At 39.3% G+C, this 23,296-nt stretch overlaps 1 pseudogene; it reads right to left on the reverse strand.

Moving 5' to 3' along the window:
- Window positions 1-505: 505 nt before the first annotated feature.
- The window catches only part of LOC122746127, a 72,454-nt pseudogene continuing 49,663 nt past the window's right edge, over window positions 506-23,296 (reverse strand).

Below are 23,296 nucleotides of genomic sequence, written 5' to 3' on the forward strand. Positions count from 1 at the left end.
AAATTAGCTCAAAATGTTTAGTTCATAAGTATAAGAACACCTTTGAAATACTTTTGGAATTTAAATTAATCCCAAATGAGTACCTCTTGATTAATATTAGTATAACGCATTCCAAAAGAATTAATGATTAGTACTTTATGGTTAAGTGTTACCACCAGGCCATGTCTTTCTTTATTCATGTGTTTATATTTATATTTGACTTTTGTCTTGGTAATTCTCTATGGTTATTAAAGTCTAATCTTTGACTTCCCTTTCCACTTGTATGGGGGGGGGGTGATTTCAAATGAATAAATAAAACATGTAAGAAACATGGCAGCCTTAAAATATAGATATCAACTGATTGCTCTGTTGTTTACTATTCACTTATGGGTCACAGATCCAGGGCAGACTGAGAAGGGAGCCTATGCTTAGGGTCAGCATTCCATAAGGAGCAGTCACGAACCCCAGCCTATGCACTAAGGAAAGGTCAAGTTCAGAAGCAAGTGATGACTTGGTGGCTCTGAACCTAGAGGCAGAACAATATCTCAGCTTCAGGCTCCAGTCCAGTATAAAACCTGCACAGGAGGGCAGTGGCGACAGGAGTGGGGGCCATGGCGACATCAAGCGCGCAGGCAGCCTGACATGCCTGAACAATGTGAAGCAGCCCAGTGCTGAAACCCAACATGCCCCTGATGCTGGCCAACCAGGTCGGGGTGGGATGCCGTGAGTTCGGGGAGGCAACCTGTATAACAGAGATGTCTCTGATGATGGCTTGCTGGAAGCAGAATGAATTTAGTGACACAATTTGTGCCAAGGAAATCAAAGACCAAGGCAGAGTGGAAGCAGAAAGCAAAACAGGAGTTGCTGGGCCCCTCTGGGAATCTGACTCCCAAGAAAACAAATTGTTGGGGAGGTTTCCTAATATATCCTACATCATCTTAAAAGGTGTTCAATAGCTTTTTTTTTCCTTTTCTTTTCTTTTTTTGTGAGGCAATTGGGGTTAAGTGACTTGCCTAGGGTCACACATCTAGTAAGTGTTAAGTGTCTGAGGCCAGATTTGAACTCAGGTCCTCCTGACTCCAGGGCCAGTGCTCTATCCACTGTGCCACCTAGCTGCCCTGTTCAATAGCTTTTTAAGGACTGACCTCATGGAAGCAACTTGGTGGTGTTTGGACTGAGCGGCCTCTTAATGGCAAAGGGCATGGTCTCACCCCTGTAGGGTTGTGATTTGGGTGAGAGTTCTGCTTTACTCTGAAATAAAATCCTTACAAGAGAAAAAAACCTGCACAGGAATAACAAAAGCAGGAATCTGTGGCCAAAGGGGAGCCTACCTTTATGGCATTCTGAAATAGCACAGCTTTCCAGATAACCGGTACTAGCTGAGTCTAGCAATGGCCTACTGGAAGTCCAACCAGAGTCAAGCTCATTAACATTTTACTAAAAACTCAAACCCTGGTAAATGTAAGGAATTAATTGTTATTTGGGGTTTCTATGGCCCCATTTTTGGCTAAAATTAGAATCCCCAAATCACAATTAGTTCTTTACATAAGGAATTTGTAGGGCATAATGCAGGGCAGTGAACAGACTTTGACCCTGGTTTAGACCATCTTGGGAGCACTGACAACTTCTAGGTCCCCAGCTTGAGCTATCTCTGAGATCCTAGAACTCAATACCCCAGAGACACAAAGTCAGCCCAAACATTCCTTCTAAAAATATGTAGATCCTGCCCTTAATACAGATTCTAAAGACAGAAAGTAGGCTGGAGGAATGAGGGGAAAAATAATCCAACCATAAAGGGCTAATATGATGATAGGGACACTCAAAACAAAAACGAGAAGAAGAAAATTAGTCCAATATTTTACAAGAAAAACCTCAACAAAATTTACACCTTGGACACAAGTTCAAGAAGGATTCCTAGAAGAAATTAAGGATGAGGTTTAAGAGTTAAAAATGTTAAATGAAATGATAGTACTGAGAAAAATGGGAAAAAATAGTGATAGAAGAAATAATTAGAAAAGGAATTATCAGCTTACCACAAGATGTACAAACTTTCACCTTAACAACAAACTTCATGAAAATTAGAATGGACAAAATAGAAGCCAATGATTCCATAAGGCAGCAAGAAATATTCAAAGGCAAAATCTCATAACAAGAACAACTAACCTTGAAAGCCAACTGAGGAGAGATAATTGAAGAATAATTGGATAACCTGAAAACCATGTCCAAGAAAAGAGCCTAGACATTATTTTTTTTTTGGTAAGGCAATTGGGGTTAAGTGACTTGCCCAGGGTCACACAGCTACTAAGTGTTAAGTGTCTGAGGCCGGATTTGAACTCAGGTCCTCCTGAATCCAGGGCTGGTGCTCTATCCACTGCACCACCTAGCTGCCCCTAGACATTATATTTTAATAAATTATAACAAAACTTACCAAATTTCTTAAAATCAGAGAGCAAAGTAGAAATAGAATCTACTTGTTATCTTCTAAAAGAATTCACAAAATAAAAGCTCATAGGAATATTATAGCAAAAATCCAAGGCTTTCAGTTCAAAGAAAGAAAAAAAAATACCTCAAGCCACCAGAAAGAAATCATTCCAATACCAAAAAGTCACAGTCAGGATTACATATGATATAGAAGGTACCACTTTAAAGGATTAGAGAGCTTGGAATATAATATTCCAAAAGGAAATATTACTCAGCTTACAACCAAGAATAATTTATCTGGCAAAACTGAGTACAGTCTTACAGAGGGGAGAATGACTAATGAAATAGAGGACTTGTAAGCATTCCTGATGAAAAGACCAGAATTGCACAAAAATTTTGAAGCGCAAATACAAGAGTCAAGAGAAACATAAAAAGATAAACATGAGTAAACAAGCAGAAGGGACTAAACTGGAATAAACTGCTTACATTTCAATATAAGAGAGAATTCTCCATACCCTTAGAATTCTATCCTTATCAGGGGACTTTGAGGGCCTGAGAGTTGTTGAGTCACTTCAGGTGTGTCCAACTCTATATGAACCCATTTGGGATTTTCTTGGCAAAGGCACTGGAGTGGTTTACCATTTCCTTCTCCAGCTCATTTCACAGATAAGGAAAATGAGGAAAACAGGGTTAAGATAATAATTGTTATTTTTTAATTATCTAATCTTGAAAGAAAAATAAAAAGGTAAGGAGAAAGGAATATAACAAGGGAAGAAAGGAAGAGGAAGAATGGGGGAAAATATGTCACATTAATAAGATGGGCAAGTAAAAGTCTATACAAACAAGGAGGAAGAGATGTGTTGGAGGAAATAGAATATCAGTCTCATCTGAAGTGATGAAAGAATACACACACAGAATTTAATATAGAAATACATCTATTTCACACACCAATGAAAAAAGAGGGAAAAGAGAAAGAGGAAGAAGGAATAGAGAAATAGGGATGGTGTGGTGAATAAGAGAGGTTGTATGAGAGATTTGCTTAGGATTAGTGCGGAACAAAAGGGTTTTGTCCTAAAGTACAAAAATATTTATAGCAGCTCATCTGTAAAATGAGAGGGCTGGATGAGATGATCCTGAAAGTCCTTTCCAGCTCGAGATCCAATATTATTTTTGTGTATTTCTCATCCCCTCCCAAAGGGTCCTGTCTGGTGCTCATTGCATACAGAAGGTACTCTATATGGGCTTGAAGATCAATTAAAATCCTCCAGCTTGTCAGAATTGCTCAGAACCTGATCTCTTGTTGAATTCTACGGTAAGGAAGTTCCCAGACCCCGTGTGTATCCCTCGTTTGCCCCCCAAATTGGATTTCTCCAGCTGATAAGACATAGGATGGACGGCTGCTTAAGCTGGAGTGTTGTTCTATCTATGATCCTGATTGATGCTGACACCAATTAGTTGGAAGAGAAATTTTTTCAGATAAGGGACAGGAGGTTTTATTAAGCACTTAATGCCAAGAGGCAGAACATGGTGCAAAATTCATTAGTGTTTAGAGCGGACGCTCTTATCCACTCTCACCCAGGGGTTAAAGGGGAATGAAAACTATATAAATAAGGGATACTGGGGCCTGTTAAATCTTGGCTTTCACCAAAATAGAGTTTCCATCTCTTTAATTTGTGGTCTTAGTCCCTTGGTGAATCAGAACTGTTAAGAGTTTAGGCTTTTCTTATTAAATTGAACGCCTCTCTTGTGGAATTTTTATTCACTATAAATTATATGTCTAAACTACAGTGGTTAGCCAATCTCCAATTGGAACCACATAAGAATATCATCTAGCTATGTTGGTTTTCTCTTTGGTATCCAAATGGCCTTTCTTTTTTAACAAATAAACCTTATGAGTTATTTCATCATAAGTTAGCTTGTACATAAATTCTAATTGTCTTAAAAATTATATTTATAAACCAAATTATTGCTGCTTTTGAATCACTCTTTTGATGTCCTTATACCTTCTAATGAGAACTAATAGCCCCTGAAGATTAATCTTTACAGAATCATAAAATGTTAGAAATAGAAAATAAAGATCATCTAGTTCAATTTCCTCATTGTGCAGGTGAGGAAAATGAGTCTATAAGAGACAAAAGTGACTTGCCCAAGATTTCACAATACTTTCTAAGTCTAGGTATTATAGTAGATGGACCACTAGAGACCTACATTAAAATTTGGCCTTAGTCACTTAGTAGTTGTGTGACCCTGGGCAAGTCACTTAACCTTTATCTTAGTTTCCTCTTCTGTAAAATGGGAATAATAATTATTAGTGTCTACCTCCCAAGGTTGTTGTGTGGATCAAATGAGATAAGATTTATAAAGTACTTTAGAAATCTTAAAATACTATATAAATGCTAGCTATTAGTACTGATACTTGGTGATATTGCTCTATCCTGTTTCTCCATCTACCATATTGACCACTATTTTTCAGTCTCCTTTGATGAGTCTTCATGCAGGTCCATCCCACTAACTGTGAGTATCCCCAAAGGGTGTCACTTGTCTCCCAGTGTGGATGTCCTTACACCCATCCATGACTTATTTCACAGTGAAGTGAAAGGAAAAAGGAAGTAGAGGGGAAGACCATCTCTCATGACAAAGTGTCTGATTTCCCCACCCACTTTCCCCAGCCTATGGTTCCATTTTCCAGTAGTTTAGAAGACAGAACAAAGGACCATTTCCCTGCAACCCTTAACAGGTTTTTTTTTCCTTTTAATTTGTTCCTTTCTTTCCTTCTTTTCCCTCTTCCCCTCAGAGCTTCTCAGACATAGGTCCCTTAGACTGAGTTTCTCAGGAACACTGCTGATGCCCCTTTAGCTCCCACCATCCTGAGAGCTACAGCTGTGGGTGCTTTTAGATTTGCCACTTTAGCCTTTAGTGTTTCTCCCCCATAAGGCCTGGGTTCTACCCTTGGATATATAGATACAATTCCACTGGGTCTATGGAAGGGAAAAGTATTTAGCCCAAGGAACTGAACTCTGTGAGTCCCTCCTCCACCATGAGACCAAGAATCAATTTGTGTTCCACTGTAGCCTAATACAGTAAGAGAAAAACCTTATAGGTTTAGCCAATCTGACCCCCTTCTCCAGGAGAGATCTGTCAATCTTAGCAAAGCCACTTAACTTCTACCTGTCTCAGTTTTCTCAACTGTAAAATAGGAATAACAATAGCACTTACCTCCCATGCTTATTGTGAGGATCAAATGAGATAATATTTGTAAAACACTTAGCATAGTGCTTGACTCATTATATACACTCAATAAATAATTGTTCCCTTCTCCGCTATACTTTCAATTGGTGACTTCATCACTTCCCATGGGTTCAATGATCATATATGTATATAACTATATATCAGTGATCATATATGTATATAAATATACACATATACCAATTATCATATGTGTATATATGGGCAGGTGGGGCTCATTAGCCTTGGCAGGCAACCCGCCTAGGGGAAGGAAACCCTGATTTTAAACCACTGCTGCCTTGCAGCTATACCAATATATGGGAAAGGCTTCAGGAGTTAACCCTGAGGAAAAATCAGGAGTCGGAGTCCCTTAGGCATTTGGATGTTGGATATCACATCCCTCTGGCAACTCCTGGGGCAGCACTAGTGCCAAACTGTATTGGCTCTGCCTCTCCTTTGGATCCACCAATGTCACGGAGAGGGGAAACCTGCTGCATGGGCAACAGCTTGTTTTCCATATTGATCTGCCCAGGCCAGCACCCTGGAGAGGACACTCCAGCTACTCCTCGTGGTGTAGATACAACACAGGATGTGGCAGTTACCGGTTATAAGTCACTCAGGAGCTGTGGCTCCTGTATCAGACTACACAGCCACACTGTGGCCTATGGCTCTTAAGGCACTGATCCATGGTCATCCGTGACTGGTGGAGGCCTACTACTACTACTAATACGACTACATAAATATGAATATAGATAGATATATAGATATCTCAACTACCATTCTCCCAGCCACTCAGGTTCACAATTATAGAGTCATTCTTTGAATCCTCACTCACATTCATCATACAAATGCAATATGCTGTCAAGTCTTATCAATTCTGCCTTTGATTCCACCTTTGCAACCTCTCTCATACATTCCCCCTTTTTTCACCTGACACTGAAATCACCCTAGCGCGGGCCCTCATGCTGGGACTATTGAAATAGTTTTCTGGTGGGTCTCCCTGCCTCACGTGCCTCTTCACTCCACTCCATCCCCCATTCAGCTGCCAAAGGGATTTTCCTAAAGCATAGCTGTGACTATAACACTTTTTCCCCCAACAAACAATAAACTCCAATTGCTCCCTACTACCTCCATGACCAAATAAAACTGCTCTGGTCTTTAAATCACTTCACCAGCAGGCCCTTCCTGCTTTTCCAGTCTTCTCATACTTTATTCCACTTCATGTGCCCTACAATCCAGTTATCCTGACTTACTTGTTGCTCCTCATATACAATACTGTTTTTCCTGACTGTGTGCCTTTTCACAAGCTGTCTTTGACTTCTGTGTATCTTCATTGCTTAGTTCAATTCCTGGCACATAGTAAATGATTGTAGGTTTATAGTTGCCCTTAAGTCATATCTGACTCTTTATGACCCCATTTGGAGTTTTTTAGCAAAGATACTGGAGTGGTTTGACATTTCCTTCTCTTGCTCATTTTATAGGTAAGGAAAGTGAGGCAAGCAGGGTGAAGTGACTTGCCCAGGGTCACACAGCTAGTAAGTATCTGAGGCCGGATTTGAACTCAGGAAGATGAGTCTTCCTGCCTCCAGGCCCAGCATTCTATCTACTGTGCCACCTAAGAAGGCTGTTAAGGGCTAAAATTCTAGCTATTCTGTCTAAAATATCTAATGAGTGGTCGCCAATAAATTATAAGCTTCAGCAAGAGTTAGGCTTTTAAGCATTTATTAAGGAGAATAAGAATTTGGTAAAGAGAGAGAAAGGCCTACATTCATCTATCTATTAAAGGGAGAGCACGTTTCTAGCTCCGCTCTCTGCCAGAGTCCCCAGGAAAGAGAGCGAGTCAGAGCACCCAGCTCTTCCTTCTTCCTCCCACTAGCAAACGTCACTTCCTGATGCCAAAGAAAAGACACATGTTCTTGCCCTCAAAGACCTTCCTTTCATGGTGGAACTTTTCTACAGTAAGTCTCCAGCAGGTGGCATCATTCCAATCATTACAAGGCCAAACATGGAGTTAGGAGACACGGTATTCAAAGAGTCCAAAAGCTAAATCTTTCACACAAAGCTGGTAGCTTTAAGAAAATATTTCATAGATGCTTGTTGACAGATTGACTGAATTATATGAGCAGGAACAGTAGTAGTGGTAGCAGCAACAGCAGTAGTTATATGATAGAAATTGATATGTGTTTGTGTGTTGCTTTAATTTTTACAAACTGCTGTAAAAAGAATTTATTAAGCTCTATATCATGTTCCAAACACTGTGATGAGTGCTGGGGATACAAGACAAAAGGAGAGACAGTCATTCCCCTCAAGGAACTTTTATTCTAATAAGGGAAACAACATTTAGGAGGGGATGGGAGTTTTGATTTGATTATTGATCCAGAACTGGAAAGCAGGGGATGGGGTAAAAGGAGAAAGGTAAGAATTGTTTGGGAATCCAACTGCTGAGAAGACATGAAGCATCGATGGAGGCCTCCTAGATATAGTGAGATATGGGAAATAGTCACCAATTAGGATAGTGGGACCCAAACACAGGAACTCTTCCTCTTGAGCTGAAAGGGTTAAGGCCTCCAGGGTGTGGTCCCACATCTTATGTCTTTCTTAAACTAAAACTTCCTTAAACTTTTACCTTTCTAAAAATTAAGTGTCTGGTATATAGGAAGTAATCACTTCTTATATGCTCATTCCCTCCCCCCTCTACACTATCACATATGGTGACCCATCAGTTCCCATGACCGTATATATACATACATGTGTATACACATACATGTATAGGTATAAGGGTATAAATCATTCTTTATGATCCCCTGTTCAAGAACCTTCAATCATTGTCTCTTCTACTATATTAAGTCTAAATTTCTTACGCGGGCTTTCAAGGACTTTCACAAGAGTACAAGTATAATGTAGCAGAAAGAACAGCAGACCCAGAGTTAGGAGACATGGTATCTAAAGAATTCACACAAAACTGTGGTTTTGAGCAATTCACATTCTCTCTCTCTCTCTCTCTCTCTCTCTCTCTCTCTCTCTCTCTCTCTCTCTCTCTTTCTCTCTCAACTTTTCTCATCATGCATGAGAAGAAGGAGTTAGACTACATAAGGACTCTGGTCCCTTCCAGGTATAATATTTTAAATTCTAACCAAGATGTTTTCCCACTGTTTGCTAATGGTCATTCTCTTTTTCATTCATGTGGAGGCCAGGAAGGATGATCTAGGCTTCTCACAGTAATTCTGAGTAGAACCATGGACAGAGATAACATCTATCCTAGGCTTCTTCTGTGGCCCCCATGTGTAGGTGAACCATCAATATTTGTTAAATAGAACCGATTTAGCTGGATTGGCTTCTGCTTCTGTGTAATGAGAAGCAATCTAGCCTAGCCCCTGCTTAGGCAGGAATCCCATCTAAAATACAGTGTTCATACAACCTGCTCTTAAAGACCTCCAGGGTCCCTACTACCTCCCAAGGCAGCCCATTCTTCTTTTGGATATTGCTAATAATTCAGGAATTTCCTCTTAGAGTATAAACCTAAATCTGTCTCTTTATAACTTCCATGTCTTTGCCTCTAGTTTTGCCTACTTGGGCCAAATAGAACAACCCCCCCCAAAAAATTAGCTGATCTCATATGCCCAAACCATGCTTCATTCTATCCAGTCATCAAGAGGCAAGGCCTAGCCATTGGAAGCTTTTGTGATCTGCCCTACCAGCCCATATGTAATCAGTACCTTTAGACAATGCTTTTCACCTCTTGTTTCAAAGACAATAATTAGTTCATTGGAAAACTAGGTCGTTCAGTGGATAAAGCACTAGGTCTGGAGTCAGGCAGACTCATCTTCCTGAGTTCAAATCCAGCCTCAAACACTAACTAGCTGTGTGACTCTGGGCAAATCATTTAACCCGTCTGCCTCAGTTTCTTCATCTGGAAAATGAGCTGGAAAAGTAAATAGAAAACCAATCCAATATCTCTGCCAAGAAAACCCTAAATAAGGTCACAAAGAGTCAGATATGACTAAAATGACACAATAACAACAATCATAATAATACCATACTACTGAAAATGTTATGACAATCTACTGCTTTATGGTTCCATCACAATCACTTTGACAACTGCCTAGACCAAAGCCCCCTTCCTGGGCCACCACTAACTAATAGGCACTGTATACCTGAGTAGAATGTAAGCTCCTTGAAGGCAAGTACTATATCACTCTTATATTTATATCCACAGTAGCTAGCACAGCATCTCATACGTAAGAGTGTATTTAATGAATGCTTATTTATTGATAGATTGATTTTGTTAAGGGGTCCCCCGAACTTGGCTTTTTGAGTTGCCATATTTTCCAGAAACACTGGACCTGTAGTATGCAAAAGTCCCTGAATATGTCAAGGATATAATCCCCATCCCAACTGACATAATTTATTTTTGCACCCCTTAACAATTCATAGAAGTCTAATTCCTTCTCCATATTATATCTATTTATATGAGTAAAAGGATCACATTCTCTACATGTTTTCTCTTCTCTAGGATTATCATATTCAGCTCCTTTATCTGATCCCATATCTAGCCAATTAAAGGGGGAGGAGAGGAGACAAAGATGACCTAGTAGAAAAGATAAGACACACTCATAAATCAGTACACTACCCAGCTTTATGTGATAAGTGCATAAGAGAGATACGATTGTTCAGAACAGTCCCCTAGTTTTCTCACTGTGATGGAAGGTGGGCCAAATAAATCTTTCCAGTGACTTAGTGGAGGCCGGGAATGGCAAATTGATGTATCAGAAGTTCAACTAAAAGAATTGGGTTTCAGATTCCCAATATAAGTAAGTTCAAAGGAGAGAGTGATGACAGGAAAGAAGAAATTGGATAATGGCATTATATTGACAGGGCTAGCCCTTACAAGGAGGTAAGTACCTATATGCAGTAATTTGCCAAAAAGTTCCCCACTTTTGAAACATCTCTCCTTCCTCTGACTATCTTTAAAAGGATATGAAACAGACTTCTTAACTTGGCATGGCATGATTTGAATGGTGCTGACCCGGACTCTCTTTCCTAAATAGCAACCTAATCACTAGTCATGGTACCTAGACATCACCTCACAACACACACACACACACACACACACACACACACACACACACACACAAATACACAGAGAAATAACATTACTGTTTTGAATCTTTTCCCCCTTTTTTCCTATTTTTAAAAAATTAATAAGCATTTATTTTCTTTTCCATTCCTATGCCAAATGATAAGGGAAAAAGAAAAACAAAACCTTACTAACAGTATACATAATCAAGAAAAAGAAGTTCTCACATTAGTCATGTCTAAAAAATTCATGTCCCATTCTGTACTCCGAGCCCTTCACCTCTCTGTTAGGAGGTACATAGCATGCTTCTTCATCGGTTCTTTGGAATTATTATTGGTCACTGAGGTTGATCAAATCTCTTAAGTTGTTCAAAGTTATTCACCTTTTGATCACCAAAAAACCCTATTAAAATTCAAGTATCCCTAGAAGAGGTAAATGACCTTAGTAGCCATTAATGGAAAGCCTAAAGCCTTGATGGACTGAGATTAACATGTTGCCATAGCAAGGGATAGCAGGGGGAATGGGAGGTTGAGACTGGTAAGAAGACCATAAGTAAGAAGGGCACATTGAGAGAAGAATAAAAGGACACTATGTCTGCTTCTCAATTTTGCCAAGGTCTTTTTTCCCATTCTAGCTACAAAGCAGGACTCTGCCTGAACAATCCTGTAAACAAAGTAAGGAAAATAACACAACTGAGCTGCAGGGTCAAGAATAGAGGCACTACCACCAACGACCCAAGGAAAAACATTAGCTTCTCTTCTACACTGAAGACTCTCAAGTCGAACTTGAATTGAATTGAATTGTTGTTTGGAAATTTGATCCTATGACACTGAATTTGCGCTGCTATACAGTGCTACAACGCCCTAAGTGTTCAATAAATGTATTTTGAGTTGAGAGGTGGAAGTACATGTGGCTATTTTTTCCAGTGGAGCAAATAGATAATAGGAAACAAATGCTTCTGGATGTTCTTCCCTTTGTGTTCTGACTTGTCCTATATCTTGTGAGATGGGTGTCAGGGGAATAGATAGAGAAAGATAGAGAAACAAAGACAGAGACAGAAAAATAGGAAGAAGAAGAAGAAGAAGAAGAAGAAGAAGAAGAGAGAGAGAGAGAGAGAGAGAGAGAGAGAGAGAGAGAGAGAGAGAGAAATAGCTGCCTGTTTGCCAGATAACCTCATTAAGGTGGCATGAAGCTAATAAATCCACTGCCTCTGCCTGAGCCCTGATAGAGACCAAAAGGCTAGTTTACACCACGGTGATCTACAGCAGAGGCAAGAGAGATGGGCCTGCATTCGAGTGATTTACACCGTTTTGAAGCCTGTAAAATGGATGAACCCATCATCTTTTTCTCCCTCCCTATCAACTCCCTGATCTACCTCACCCCTCCACCATCTCTTTTATTAACTTCTGAAGGCAAAATCCTTCTCAGAGACAGAAAGAATCTGGGAAGCAGAAAAGGAATTGGTAAATGACAACAAACCTGACAACTTCCCTTCTTCCTCTACTGCAATGGTCAAGTTGGGGAAGGGGCTCTTTTCTTATGTTAGGAGAGTTTTACCATGAAAAACATGCCCCACACCTCTACCTTCCATCTCCCCTCCCTAAGGTTTGACCTGTGGTGACATGGGAGATAAGATTTCCTTATATTGTCTCCTTCAGGGTTTTTGTCTATGGGTGGGGGGGGGGAGTATTGGTGGGAGGGGCCTCTTCCTGATTGCCCTCCCTTCCTTTTTTTAAGCCCATGTTCCCATCTAACACTCCAAGGGTTTGATTTTGATCAAATGAACCAAGAGGGAAAATGCCCTCCTTTTCACCACACTCTCCCCTAAAGTGATTTGTATCACTTTATATTGTATTTGAGCTACTGGCCTGATCAATTCATAGGTTTGTGGGCAGCAGAAAAAGCCATGAGAAACATTGGATTTTGGTTCAATGAACATTCATTTGGGCAAATAAGCAATTTTGTTGTCTTTTGTTCCCTCTTAAAAACATCAATGAAGTGGCCAGCAGTTCCGCTGACAGCACATATCATCATTTCATTGCAAGGAAGAATGTTGTCACTTTTGAAGCTATTTATATCTGACCCCTGCATGTTCCCTGCTTCTGCTTTATAGAGTCTTCTGAGTGACCGCCATGACACAGTGTACTTATTACAATCCCTAAACAATGTGGTAAAGACCCTTTGGGGAGGCAAAAATGTAACTAATGTATATCAGATTTGACTGCAAATAAGCACACTAAAAAGAGACCTGGGTTCTGGTTCTTACTAGCTGAATGACCTTGGGCCAGTCATTAAACTTTCCTGAGTCTATGTTTTGCCCTCCATAAAATAAGAGGTAATTTACCAGCCCATTTTGATATACTTCACCTCTTAAAACAAACCATATGTAATGAAGCACTGGTAGTAACCCAAACTTGCAGAGTTCGCCCCCAGGCAAGACTAGCCGAGGTTCAAGATACTGTGTGGGTTTACATCTAGTCAAAACTGCTACAGTGAAGTGGGGGTCAGAGACCAATTACAAAGGCTTGAAAAGTGAATGGGAAAAGAGGAAATAAAGGCAAATAGAGTCATCTTCCCCCCACCCCCAGCACTTTAGATGTTAGAGGGAACTAATGACTCCCAATAAGTTAAGTATCTGCCCTCTCCCCGCTGCATCCCTCCCACCTTAGGTCTACATTTTTTGTAAAGAGGAACAAGTTTCCAGCAGGGATTCAAGGTCACCAAATTATAGTTTTAGAGCTAGAAAGGAAGGAGAAGAGAATAATCATTTCTCTATCATGAACTATGTGCCAGGCACTGTGCTAAGCATTGTTTTACATAAATTATTTCATTTTATCTAACCAGAAGGGACATTAAAAATCATCCAGCCCAATTCCTTTGTTTTACAAATAAGGAAACTGAGCACTGAAGAGACAAGGTCACTTGGACATGATCACACAGATGCAAGATTTAGTCTGATATGGGGGCAGCTAGGTGGTGCAGTGGATAAAGCACTGGCCCTGGATTCAGGAGGACCTGAATTCAAATCTGGCCTCAGACACTTGACACTTACTAGCTGTGTAACCCTGGGCAAGTCACTTAACCCTCATTGCCCTCCCCAAAAAAACAAACAACAACAACAACAAAAAAACACTATTTAGTCTGCTATCCTCTGACTCTTACTCCAGTGTTCTTACTAGGGAAGAAAAGGCTACAAAACAAAAAGGCCTATAATGAAAGTTGTAAAACCCAAGAATACTGGAAGGGCTTGCATCAACAAGCCTCTATGCTCCCTTTGAACTCAAAATTTATAAGACTCTATGGTAATAAAACCCAATTTGTTCCAAGATACTTTCAGATGTTCATCCAAAAGCACATGGTTCAATTTACAATTGACTGGTGACTTTATGAGAAACCAGACAGAGTAAAGCAAATCCAAATGAATAAAAAAGTAGAGGGCAATATAAAATATCTCCTTGGAAAAACAACTGACCTAGAAAATAGGTCCAGGAGAGATGATTTGAAAATCATCAGACTACCTGAAAACCATGACCAAAACAAGAGCTTAGACATCATCCTCCAAGAGATTGTGAGGGAAAATTGTCCTGATATTCTAGAAGCAAAAGGCAAAATAGAAATTGAAAGAATCCACCAATTACCTCCTGAAAGAAATCCCAAAAGGAATACCTCCCAGAATATTATAGCCAAATTCCAGAGCTCCCAGGTCAAGGAGAAAATATGGCAAGCAGCTAGAAAAAAAGAATTCAAATACTGTGGAGCTCAAATAAGGATAAAACAAGATCTAGCAGCATCTACATTAAAGGACCTGAGGGCATGGAATATGATATTCCAGAGGGCAAAGGAACTGGGACTACAGCCAAGAATCATGCACCCAGCAAAACTGATTATATTCAGAGCAAAAAATGGGACTTCAATGAAAAAGAGGACTTTCAGGCATTTGTGATAAAAAGACCTGAACTGAATAGAAAATTTGACTTTCAAATACAAGACCCTGGAGAAACATAAAAAGGTAAACAGGAAAAAGATTTCATGAGGGACATTAAAAGATTAAACTGTTTACATTTCTACATGGGAAGATAATACTTTGAACTCATAAGAACTATCTCAGTAAGGAATTCACAGGGAACACAGGTCTGAACTGAACATGAAGAGATGATATCTGTAAAGCATTTATGTTTTATTCTTTATGGGGCAAACAGGGTGGGGTGTCTTATGTCTGGGGCTGGATTTGGGCTTGGGGCCAACTGGGTCCAAGGCTTGCGCTTTGTCCAATGTGCCACCTAACTAACCCATGATGACATCTTTAAAATAGGGTTGAGGGGTAGGAAGAATAGACTGGGAGAGGGGAAGGGGAGAGATGGTCTGGGGAGAGGTAGTTCACATGAAGGAAAGAAGAGTGGGGAAGTGAGTGAACCTTAATATCATCAGAATTGGCTCCAAGAGGGAATAACATACATACTCTAGTGGGTATAGTAATATATTTTTGCCCTAAGGGACAGTGGAAGGGGATGGAGATGAGATGGGAGGGGAGAAGAGGAGAAGAAGGGAATGGAAGATTGGGGGAGAGAGCAGTAAAAAGCAAAACACTTTGAGGAAGGTGAAGATATTCTGCATAACTGCACAAGTATGACATATTCAACTGCTTGATTTCATAGAGAGGGTTGAGGAGGAAGGGAGGAAGAAAAATTTAGAACATAGAATTAGCTCAAAGACCTTAATCTCATCAAGGTGGGCTCAAGGAGGGAATAACATTCCCACCCAATTGGGGGGAGTAATCTATCTAACCCTGCAGGAAAGTAGGAGGAGAAGAGGATAGGGAGGGAAGGGTGAAAACAGCGAGTGCAGAGTGGGGGAGGGCAAAGTCAGAAGTAAAATACTTTTGAGGAGGAATAGGGTAAAAGAAGATAGAAAATAGAGGAAATATCATGGGAAGGGAATAGGATGGAGGGAAATAGTTATGATGATTGATTATAATGGCAAAATGTATGGAACCTATGTTGCTGGGCTATTATGAAGAAAATCCTTTGTCAAGTTTAAGGTACTATATACAGGTTATGATGAACAGGATACTATCAGAAAAACCTGGAAAAACCTACATGAACTGAAGCAGAGTGAAATGTACTATATACAAAATAACAGCAATAGTGTAAGATGATCTGCTGGGAAGCATATTGGTATTTTCAGCAAGGCAATGATCCAATATAACCCTGAAGGATTTTTGAAAATTGCAACCCATCTACAGAGAAAGAACTGATGGTATCTGAAAACAGATGGAAGCACATTTTTTTATTTTAATTTTTTTTCTTTGACAATTCCTTAATTTGAAGTTTTGTTTTTTAACTGTTTTCTCCCACAACCTAGCTAATGTGATTATGTTTTCCATGAACACTCATGTATAACTTTTTTTGAATTGCTTGAATTCCTGTGGGTGGGGGATGGGAAGGGAGGGAGGAACAGAAGTTGGAACACAAAGTTTTAAAAAATTGATGTCAAAATTTGTTTATACATATATTTTGGAAAACAATAAAAGGAAAATGAAGCAGGGTGTAGATTTAAAGAAAAATTTTTTTTTTTAAAAAGAAGATGTTGGGCTCAAATTCCACCTCAGATACAGTATTACTAGCAGTGAGACCATGGACAAATCTCTTCATTTCTCTATGCCTAATTTTTCTCATATGTAAAAAGAGGCAGTTGGACTCAGTGGACTTTGTTTCCTTCCAGCTCCAAATCTATAACCCTCTGTCCCACATAACAACACCATTTAAGCAAAAAGTACAGTGATGAACCAGGGCTAAACAGAGCTCCATGCATCAGGCCCTCTCTCCATAAATTTCTGGGAGCCAACTCTGTGACAATGAGTAGAGTTAATTGAGTAGAGTGGATGGTGCCAGCTGGAATTTAAGGCCCTCTGCCATATCTTTCAACCTGCCTTTCAAGGCCTATTTTACATCTCTCCTCATTATGCACACTATGTTCCAGTCAAACTAGGAGACAGTGACCACTCTTTCTTGGGAAGAAGTGACCTTTCTATTTTAGAACTTTTGAGAGAGAAGGAGAAAAAAGCTTCCAGTTTTCTGTTTCCCAGATAGAAGGGAAGAGATATTTCAAAGAGTTCAGAGAATGTGTGGCTAATATCCCTTGGCCTAGAAGCCTAGATTAAGTTAGTCCAAGAAGTATAGAAACTCTTAAGAATAAATTGTAACGGGGGCAGGTAGGTGGCACAGTAGATAGAGCACCAGCCCTGGATTCAGGAGGACCTGAGTTCTAATCCGGCTTCAGACACTTAACACTTACTAGCTGTGTGACCCTGGGCAAGTCACTTAACCCTCATTGCCCTGCAAAAAAAAGAATAAATTATAACAAAACAAATGGAGGTTATTTTGATTAGAAGGAAAGGAAAGGGGGCAGCTAGGTGGTGCAGTGGATAGAGCACCGGCCATGGATCCAGGAGGAACTGAGTTCAAATCTAGCCTTAGACACTTGACACTTACTAGCTGTGTGACCCTGGGCAAGTCACTTAACCCCAATTGCTTCACCAAACAAAAAGAAGGAGGAGGAGGAGGAAAGTAAAACTATGTTTAAAAAACCCAATGTAGGGGCAGCTGGATGGCAGATAGAGGCCTGGGCCCTGCAGTCACGAGGACCTGAGTTCAAATCTAGATTCAAACACTCTCTGTGTGACTCTGTGCAAGCCACTTAACTCCAATTGCCTCCAAAAAATAAATAATGTGCATTCATAACAAACACAGCAACCAGCTTAAAAGATGTCTAAGAGATGGAAACAAGGTCAAGGAATAGAAGAATGTAAACACATAACACAGTTTTGTTAGAATAGCATCAGTATCCCTTAATTTGAGAAAGAACTGAGGCAAGTGATAAATCTAAGAAAATCTAAAAGGGCTTTTTTTAAGCTGAAAGAAGGGGAAGGTACCAGAAGAATATTTTTTAAAGGGATGGAATCACTGATCATGGAAAATTAGATAATGGCAACATGATTGGAGAATGACAGAACTGTTTAAACTCTTCTTCAAAACTCTCTTCCAAGGAAAATGATTTTTAGACTGGAAAGACTGTAGTAAAGTTAACAGACATTGAATCCAGAATAAGTAAAGAGATGAAGACACTTAAGTGCCCTCTGTTCGAGTAAACAAACCTGTGAGGAAAAATGAAATCCAAGGACACTGAGAGACCTGGAAGTTCTAATTACTGAGCTAAAGTGAACAGCATTCAAAAAATCATAAAGAATGGGAAAGGTACTTCAGGACTACAGACATCACTACAGTTGTCCTGATTTTTAAAAAAAATTAAAAGGGAAGAGGGTGGAATCTTCCAGCTGTGGTCCAGTGAGCTTGATTTCAATTCTTGGTAATTATATAAAATTATCTAAAATGTATTACTAAAAGGATGGTGTGTGAATATTTAGAAAGCAAATCAGTGATCATTAAAAGCTAATGTAACTTCATCAAGAACTAATCACAACATACTAAACTCAATTCTCTTTTTTTAAAAAAATATATAAGTCATAAGGTTGGTTAATCAGGGAAATACCATAGACACAAAATACATGGATTTCAGCAAAATAATTGCCAGTTCCTTGTACTATGCATTTGCAAGATAGAGAAATGTGGACTAGACAACAGTATAGCTAAAAAGAGTCTGGAAGCATTTCAATGGCCAGATCAAAAGTAATCATTAATGTAGCCATGTCTACTTAGAGGAATATTTGCAGTGTAATAACCTAAAAAGCTCTCCTTGACCATTAATTACTTATGATTTTAACAGTGACTTTGATGAAAGCATAAAGAGCATGTTTATAAAAAATTGTGTTGATACAAAATGGGAGAGAGCTAACACATTGAATGACAGGATCCAAAAAGATCTCAGCAGGTTAGAATAGAATAAGATAAATGGAATGAATAGGATAAGATGAAACTTAGTAGGAACAAATGTAAAATCCTAAATTTAGGTTTAAAAATTCAATTTGATGACTACAAGATAGGGAGTATAGTCGTGGCTAAATAACAGGGCATATGAAAAAAGCTCTGGGTGTTTTAGTAGACAACAAGCTCAATATGGTTCAGTAGTATAAAATAGCAGGCAGAACCATGAATGAATAATGAAACTATAAACATTGAAGAAATTTCCAGAATAAGGAAGGCTACACAATCCCTCTGTTTTAAGCCACATATGATGTATTTCATTCACTTTTGGCTGGAGGGAAAGGGGAAGAGAGAAAAGGAAAAGGAGTAAACATTTATAACATTTATAAACTTTGGCAGGCAGTGTTCTAATTACTTTACAAATATTACCATATTTGATCCTTACAACAACCCTGAGAGGTAAGTGCTGTCATTATCCCCATTTTACAGTTGGGGAAATTGAGGTAAGCAAAGGTTAAGTGACTTGCCCAGGGTCACACTGTTGGTAAGTGTCTGAGGCTAGATTTGAACTGATATCTTTCTGACTTCAAACCCAGCACTCTACTTTGGCACTTAGCTATCCCATTCTTAGGAAGTATTATGAAAAATTCAAGCAAATCCAAAAAAAAAATTACTAATGTCAAGGGGAGTGAAAATACTGCAACAGAGACTGTTGAACTTGAGAAAATTGGAGATATTTGTCCTGGAGATGAAAATTAGGCGGGGGTGGGGGGGAATGATGATAATAATAATAACTAGTATTGGGAGCAGCTAGGTGGCATAGTGCATAAAGCCCCCTGTATTCAGGAGGACCTGAGTTCAAATCCAGCCTCAGGCACTTCACACTTACTAGCTGTATGACCCTGGGAAAGTCACTTAACTGACATTGCCCCACAAAAAGAATAGCTAGTATTTATGTAGTACATTATGAGGTTTGCAATTTTTATTGTATTTAGTCATTTTCGATTGTCTGATTCTTTGTGACCTCATTTGGAGTTTCTTTGACAAAAATACTACAGTGGTTTGCCATTTTCTTATCCAGTTCATTTTATAGATGAGTAACTGAGACAAACAGGTTAAGTGGTTTGTTCAGGGTCACACATCTAATAAGTATCTGAGGCCATTTTTGAACTCAGGAAGATAAGTCTTCTTGACTCCAGACTTTGCACTCTATCCACTGCACCACCTAGCCACCCCAAAGGTTTGTAAAGTCCTTTGCAAATATTATCTCAGTTTCATGAAAACCCTGGGAGATATGTGTGATTATTATCCCCATTTAATGGAAGAAGAAATGAGAATAACAGAGGTAAGTTACTTGCCTAGGATTACAGAGTTAGCAAGTCTCTGAATCCAGATTTGAATTCAGGTCTTCATGACTCCACTTCCATTTCACTATCCATTGTGCCATATAGGTATTTTCAAGTAACTGGAAGACTTGTCATGTGAAGAGTGAATTAGATTGCTTTGCTTGGCTCTGGAGGGCAGAATAAAAAGAAATGACTTGAAGTTTCATAATGTCAGATTATGACTCAATATAAGGAAAAACTTACTAGCAATTAAAGCTGCCTAAAAGTAGAATAGACTGTCTCAGGAAGTAGAGAATTCTCCATTGCCAGTCTTTAAGGGGAAGATGGAAAACTACTTTTAAGGAATAATACAAAGGGAATTTCTGCTCAGTTATGAGTTGGACCACATGAATCATTTCTAATATTAAAAATGTTACTAATTATAATAAAGCCTCAATACTTTGAAAGAGACATGATTTCATTGGTTTGGGTACCCTCTCTCTCCATCAGAACAGACCCTAGATGACAGTTTATTTCATGCCTTATTAGACAATTTTCATGAATTGCTATGTCAAAAAAAATTGCTGCCTGGTTTCCCAATCTTTAAGTGAAAAAAACCCTTCCACACTTAACCAGCCTCCTCCTTGCAAGCTCATGAGGTTTCTCCCCACAGTGTAAATGGCCATAATCTCATAGCTCATACCTCTGTGTTACTCCTTTCCCACCACAAATTTAATGTCCATCGCTGACAAGTTGCTTCTGCCTCCAGGGCCTCTGGATCTAATCTATAAAAGCAATATGTTTCTATGTCACTCTTCTCTTGGCTAGTTAACTTCATAGTAACACACATTCACAATCAACAACAGCCAGGGGAATAAAACCCTAAGTGTCAGAAGCAGGGAAGGTGGATCTTAGAACAAAGAATGTTAGAGCTGGAAGGACCTTAGAATAACAAATTTAATTCAACAAGAATTTATTAAATACCTACTATGCTTCAGACATAGTAGGGTACACAGATGAAAACAATGTAATCCTTATTCTCAATGAGGGTTCATCTATCTTTTAATGGAGCAATGTGACATACATAAATAATAATGATACAAAATAAATTCCTTGAGTTCTGTGCTAGAAGAAATATTGGACTTCATCCACAATGACACCCCTCATTTTAACTCTCAACCAGAGAAAATAAGTTGTCTGTTCAAGGTCACAAATGTGGTCATGAACTCAAGTCTTCTGACTACCAAGTTTATATTCCCTTTCCACTACAGCATGTGAAAAGAGTACAAGAGAAATCCAGACAAAATGCATTAAGAAAATTTGAGAAGGGGCATGTCACTTTCCATTGGAGAGATTAGAAAAGACTCTCTGAATGTGATGGCACCTTAGAACATTGAACATGTGATGCAGGGCTAAAAGGAACTTAAAAGACAGGCCCGTAGCATGCAGAATATAAGAACACCAGGGGACCCTGGCAATTTTGGATTCCAACACCCTCATTTGACAAATGCAGAAACTAAGACTCAGAAATTCTAAGTGCTTTGCCTCAGTCTATACAATGATAGATGGTAAAGACTCTATCTTCAAGTCCTCTGCTTTTTCCCCTACACTGAGCAGAGCATCATGTTGCTTCTGGGCATTAGTGTTTACATAAACAAAAGCAAGCAGAGAAGAGTTGGGGAGTGGAAGAGAGACATTGATTCTGACTCACCAGGAAGCTCTGAAGTTTAATAGGGAATGAAGAGCCAACCGTCAGCCAAGAAGCCAAGATACCCAGGGCAGGACTAATAGACTTGGTAAGCAGGTTATAATTGTATCTGCCACGACTCCTGGGTACTCGGAAATCCAAGAAGACATGCTCTCTGACAAGCCTGAACCTCCAGGAAGCACAATCATTAAGAACTGTGAATCCTCCCCCACACACTCTGGTCTAGGGAAAGGATTTTGTTGGCAATATTTTCAGGCCAGTCTACATTTTTCTTTATAGGTCTGCAAAAGTGCTTTGCATAAGAGCAAAAGTAAAACATTTTTCCCATTTGGAAGGATGGTCTTTTGTTGTTGTTGTTATCACTGTTGTTTTTAATCCTCTATAATCCATTTTCCTTCTCATAACATTTAATTTAGTGAAAGGTGTTTTGGATTTGTAGTTAGCAGACCTTGGACAGACACTGTTCCTCATGCCTAGAATTGCCTTCCTACTTTTGGTGGATTCCTAGCCATCCTCTAATACCCAACTCTAATGTTACCTCCTCTAGGAAGTCTTCCCTACCCTGTACAATCGTCTTTTCCCTCTCAGACTTTACATAAGGCTTTGGTTTTTGATCTTCCTAATACACTTATCATCTATCATTTTGCATTATAGTTTTCAGTGGTTGTATTATATTCCCCAAGCAGACTCTGCTCCAGTTAGAGACAGATGTGCTGACATCTAAACTTAGTTGTCGAGTCATTTTTCAGTTATGTCTGACTTTGTGACCCCATTTGGGGTTTTCTTGGCAGATACTGGAATGTTTTGCCAATTCCTTCTCCAGTTCATTTTACAGATGAGGAAACTCAGGCAAACAGGGTTAAATGACTTGCTCAGGGTTACACAGCTAGTAAGTGTTTGAGGCCAGATTTGAGCTCAGGAAGATGAGTCTTAGTGAATCCTCTTTCCATTGTGCCACCTAAGAGCCCATCAAAGGTTTATATCTCCCCTTAGTTTAAATCTCCCCTTAGTTTAAATAAGGAAGAACGTGGGTTAGATGCTAAAGGATGGATGGAATTTACAAACACACGTAAAAAAATATAGAAAAAGCTGGGAGTCAAGAAAAGTATTCAACACATTCTGAGGACAGTCAGAAAATATTCCAGCCCACATTCCCCGGTTTCATTGTCATCCAAAGTTTTCAATTCAATTCCTTTGCAAATGTCTATCCTGGAAGGGATAGATATGAAGTTTAGATTTAAACACTGTCCTGATCTCCGTACAGTCTAAGTACTCAAGAAATTGGACTCAAGCTAAGATGGAATCCTGCTGGATAGGGTAGAAATCCCTAATATATTCTCTAGCAGCTTTTTTAAAATGTTTTTTTATATATTCTCATTCAAGAACTTTAAGGAGATATGACTAGTTCTAAAAGGAGAGACTCCTCTCCTCTCATCATTAATGAAGGGCAGAGCTGAAATCTCATGAGAAGCAAGCAAATATGCTAAAAGGTTGTGGTGAGATATTTCACCATGCAATATAAATGGGCCCCAGAAATGGAACATCTCACAACTACCCCCCACTCCCCACTTCCCACAAAGATACGTTTGCATACTTATCCAACTATACAGCTCCCCCTTGTCTTTAGGATGAGGAGAAGAGACTTGGATTTTTTTCCTTTCTTTTTCCTTTTTTTGCTTAA

The sequence above is a fragment of the Dromiciops gliroides genome, chromosome 1, assembly GCF_019393635.1.
Source record: "Dromiciops gliroides isolate mDroGli1 chromosome 1, mDroGli1.pri, whole genome shotgun sequence".
In the NCBI taxonomy this organism is placed as follows: Eukaryota; Metazoa; Chordata; class Mammalia; order Microbiotheria; family Microbiotheriidae; genus Dromiciops; species Dromiciops gliroides.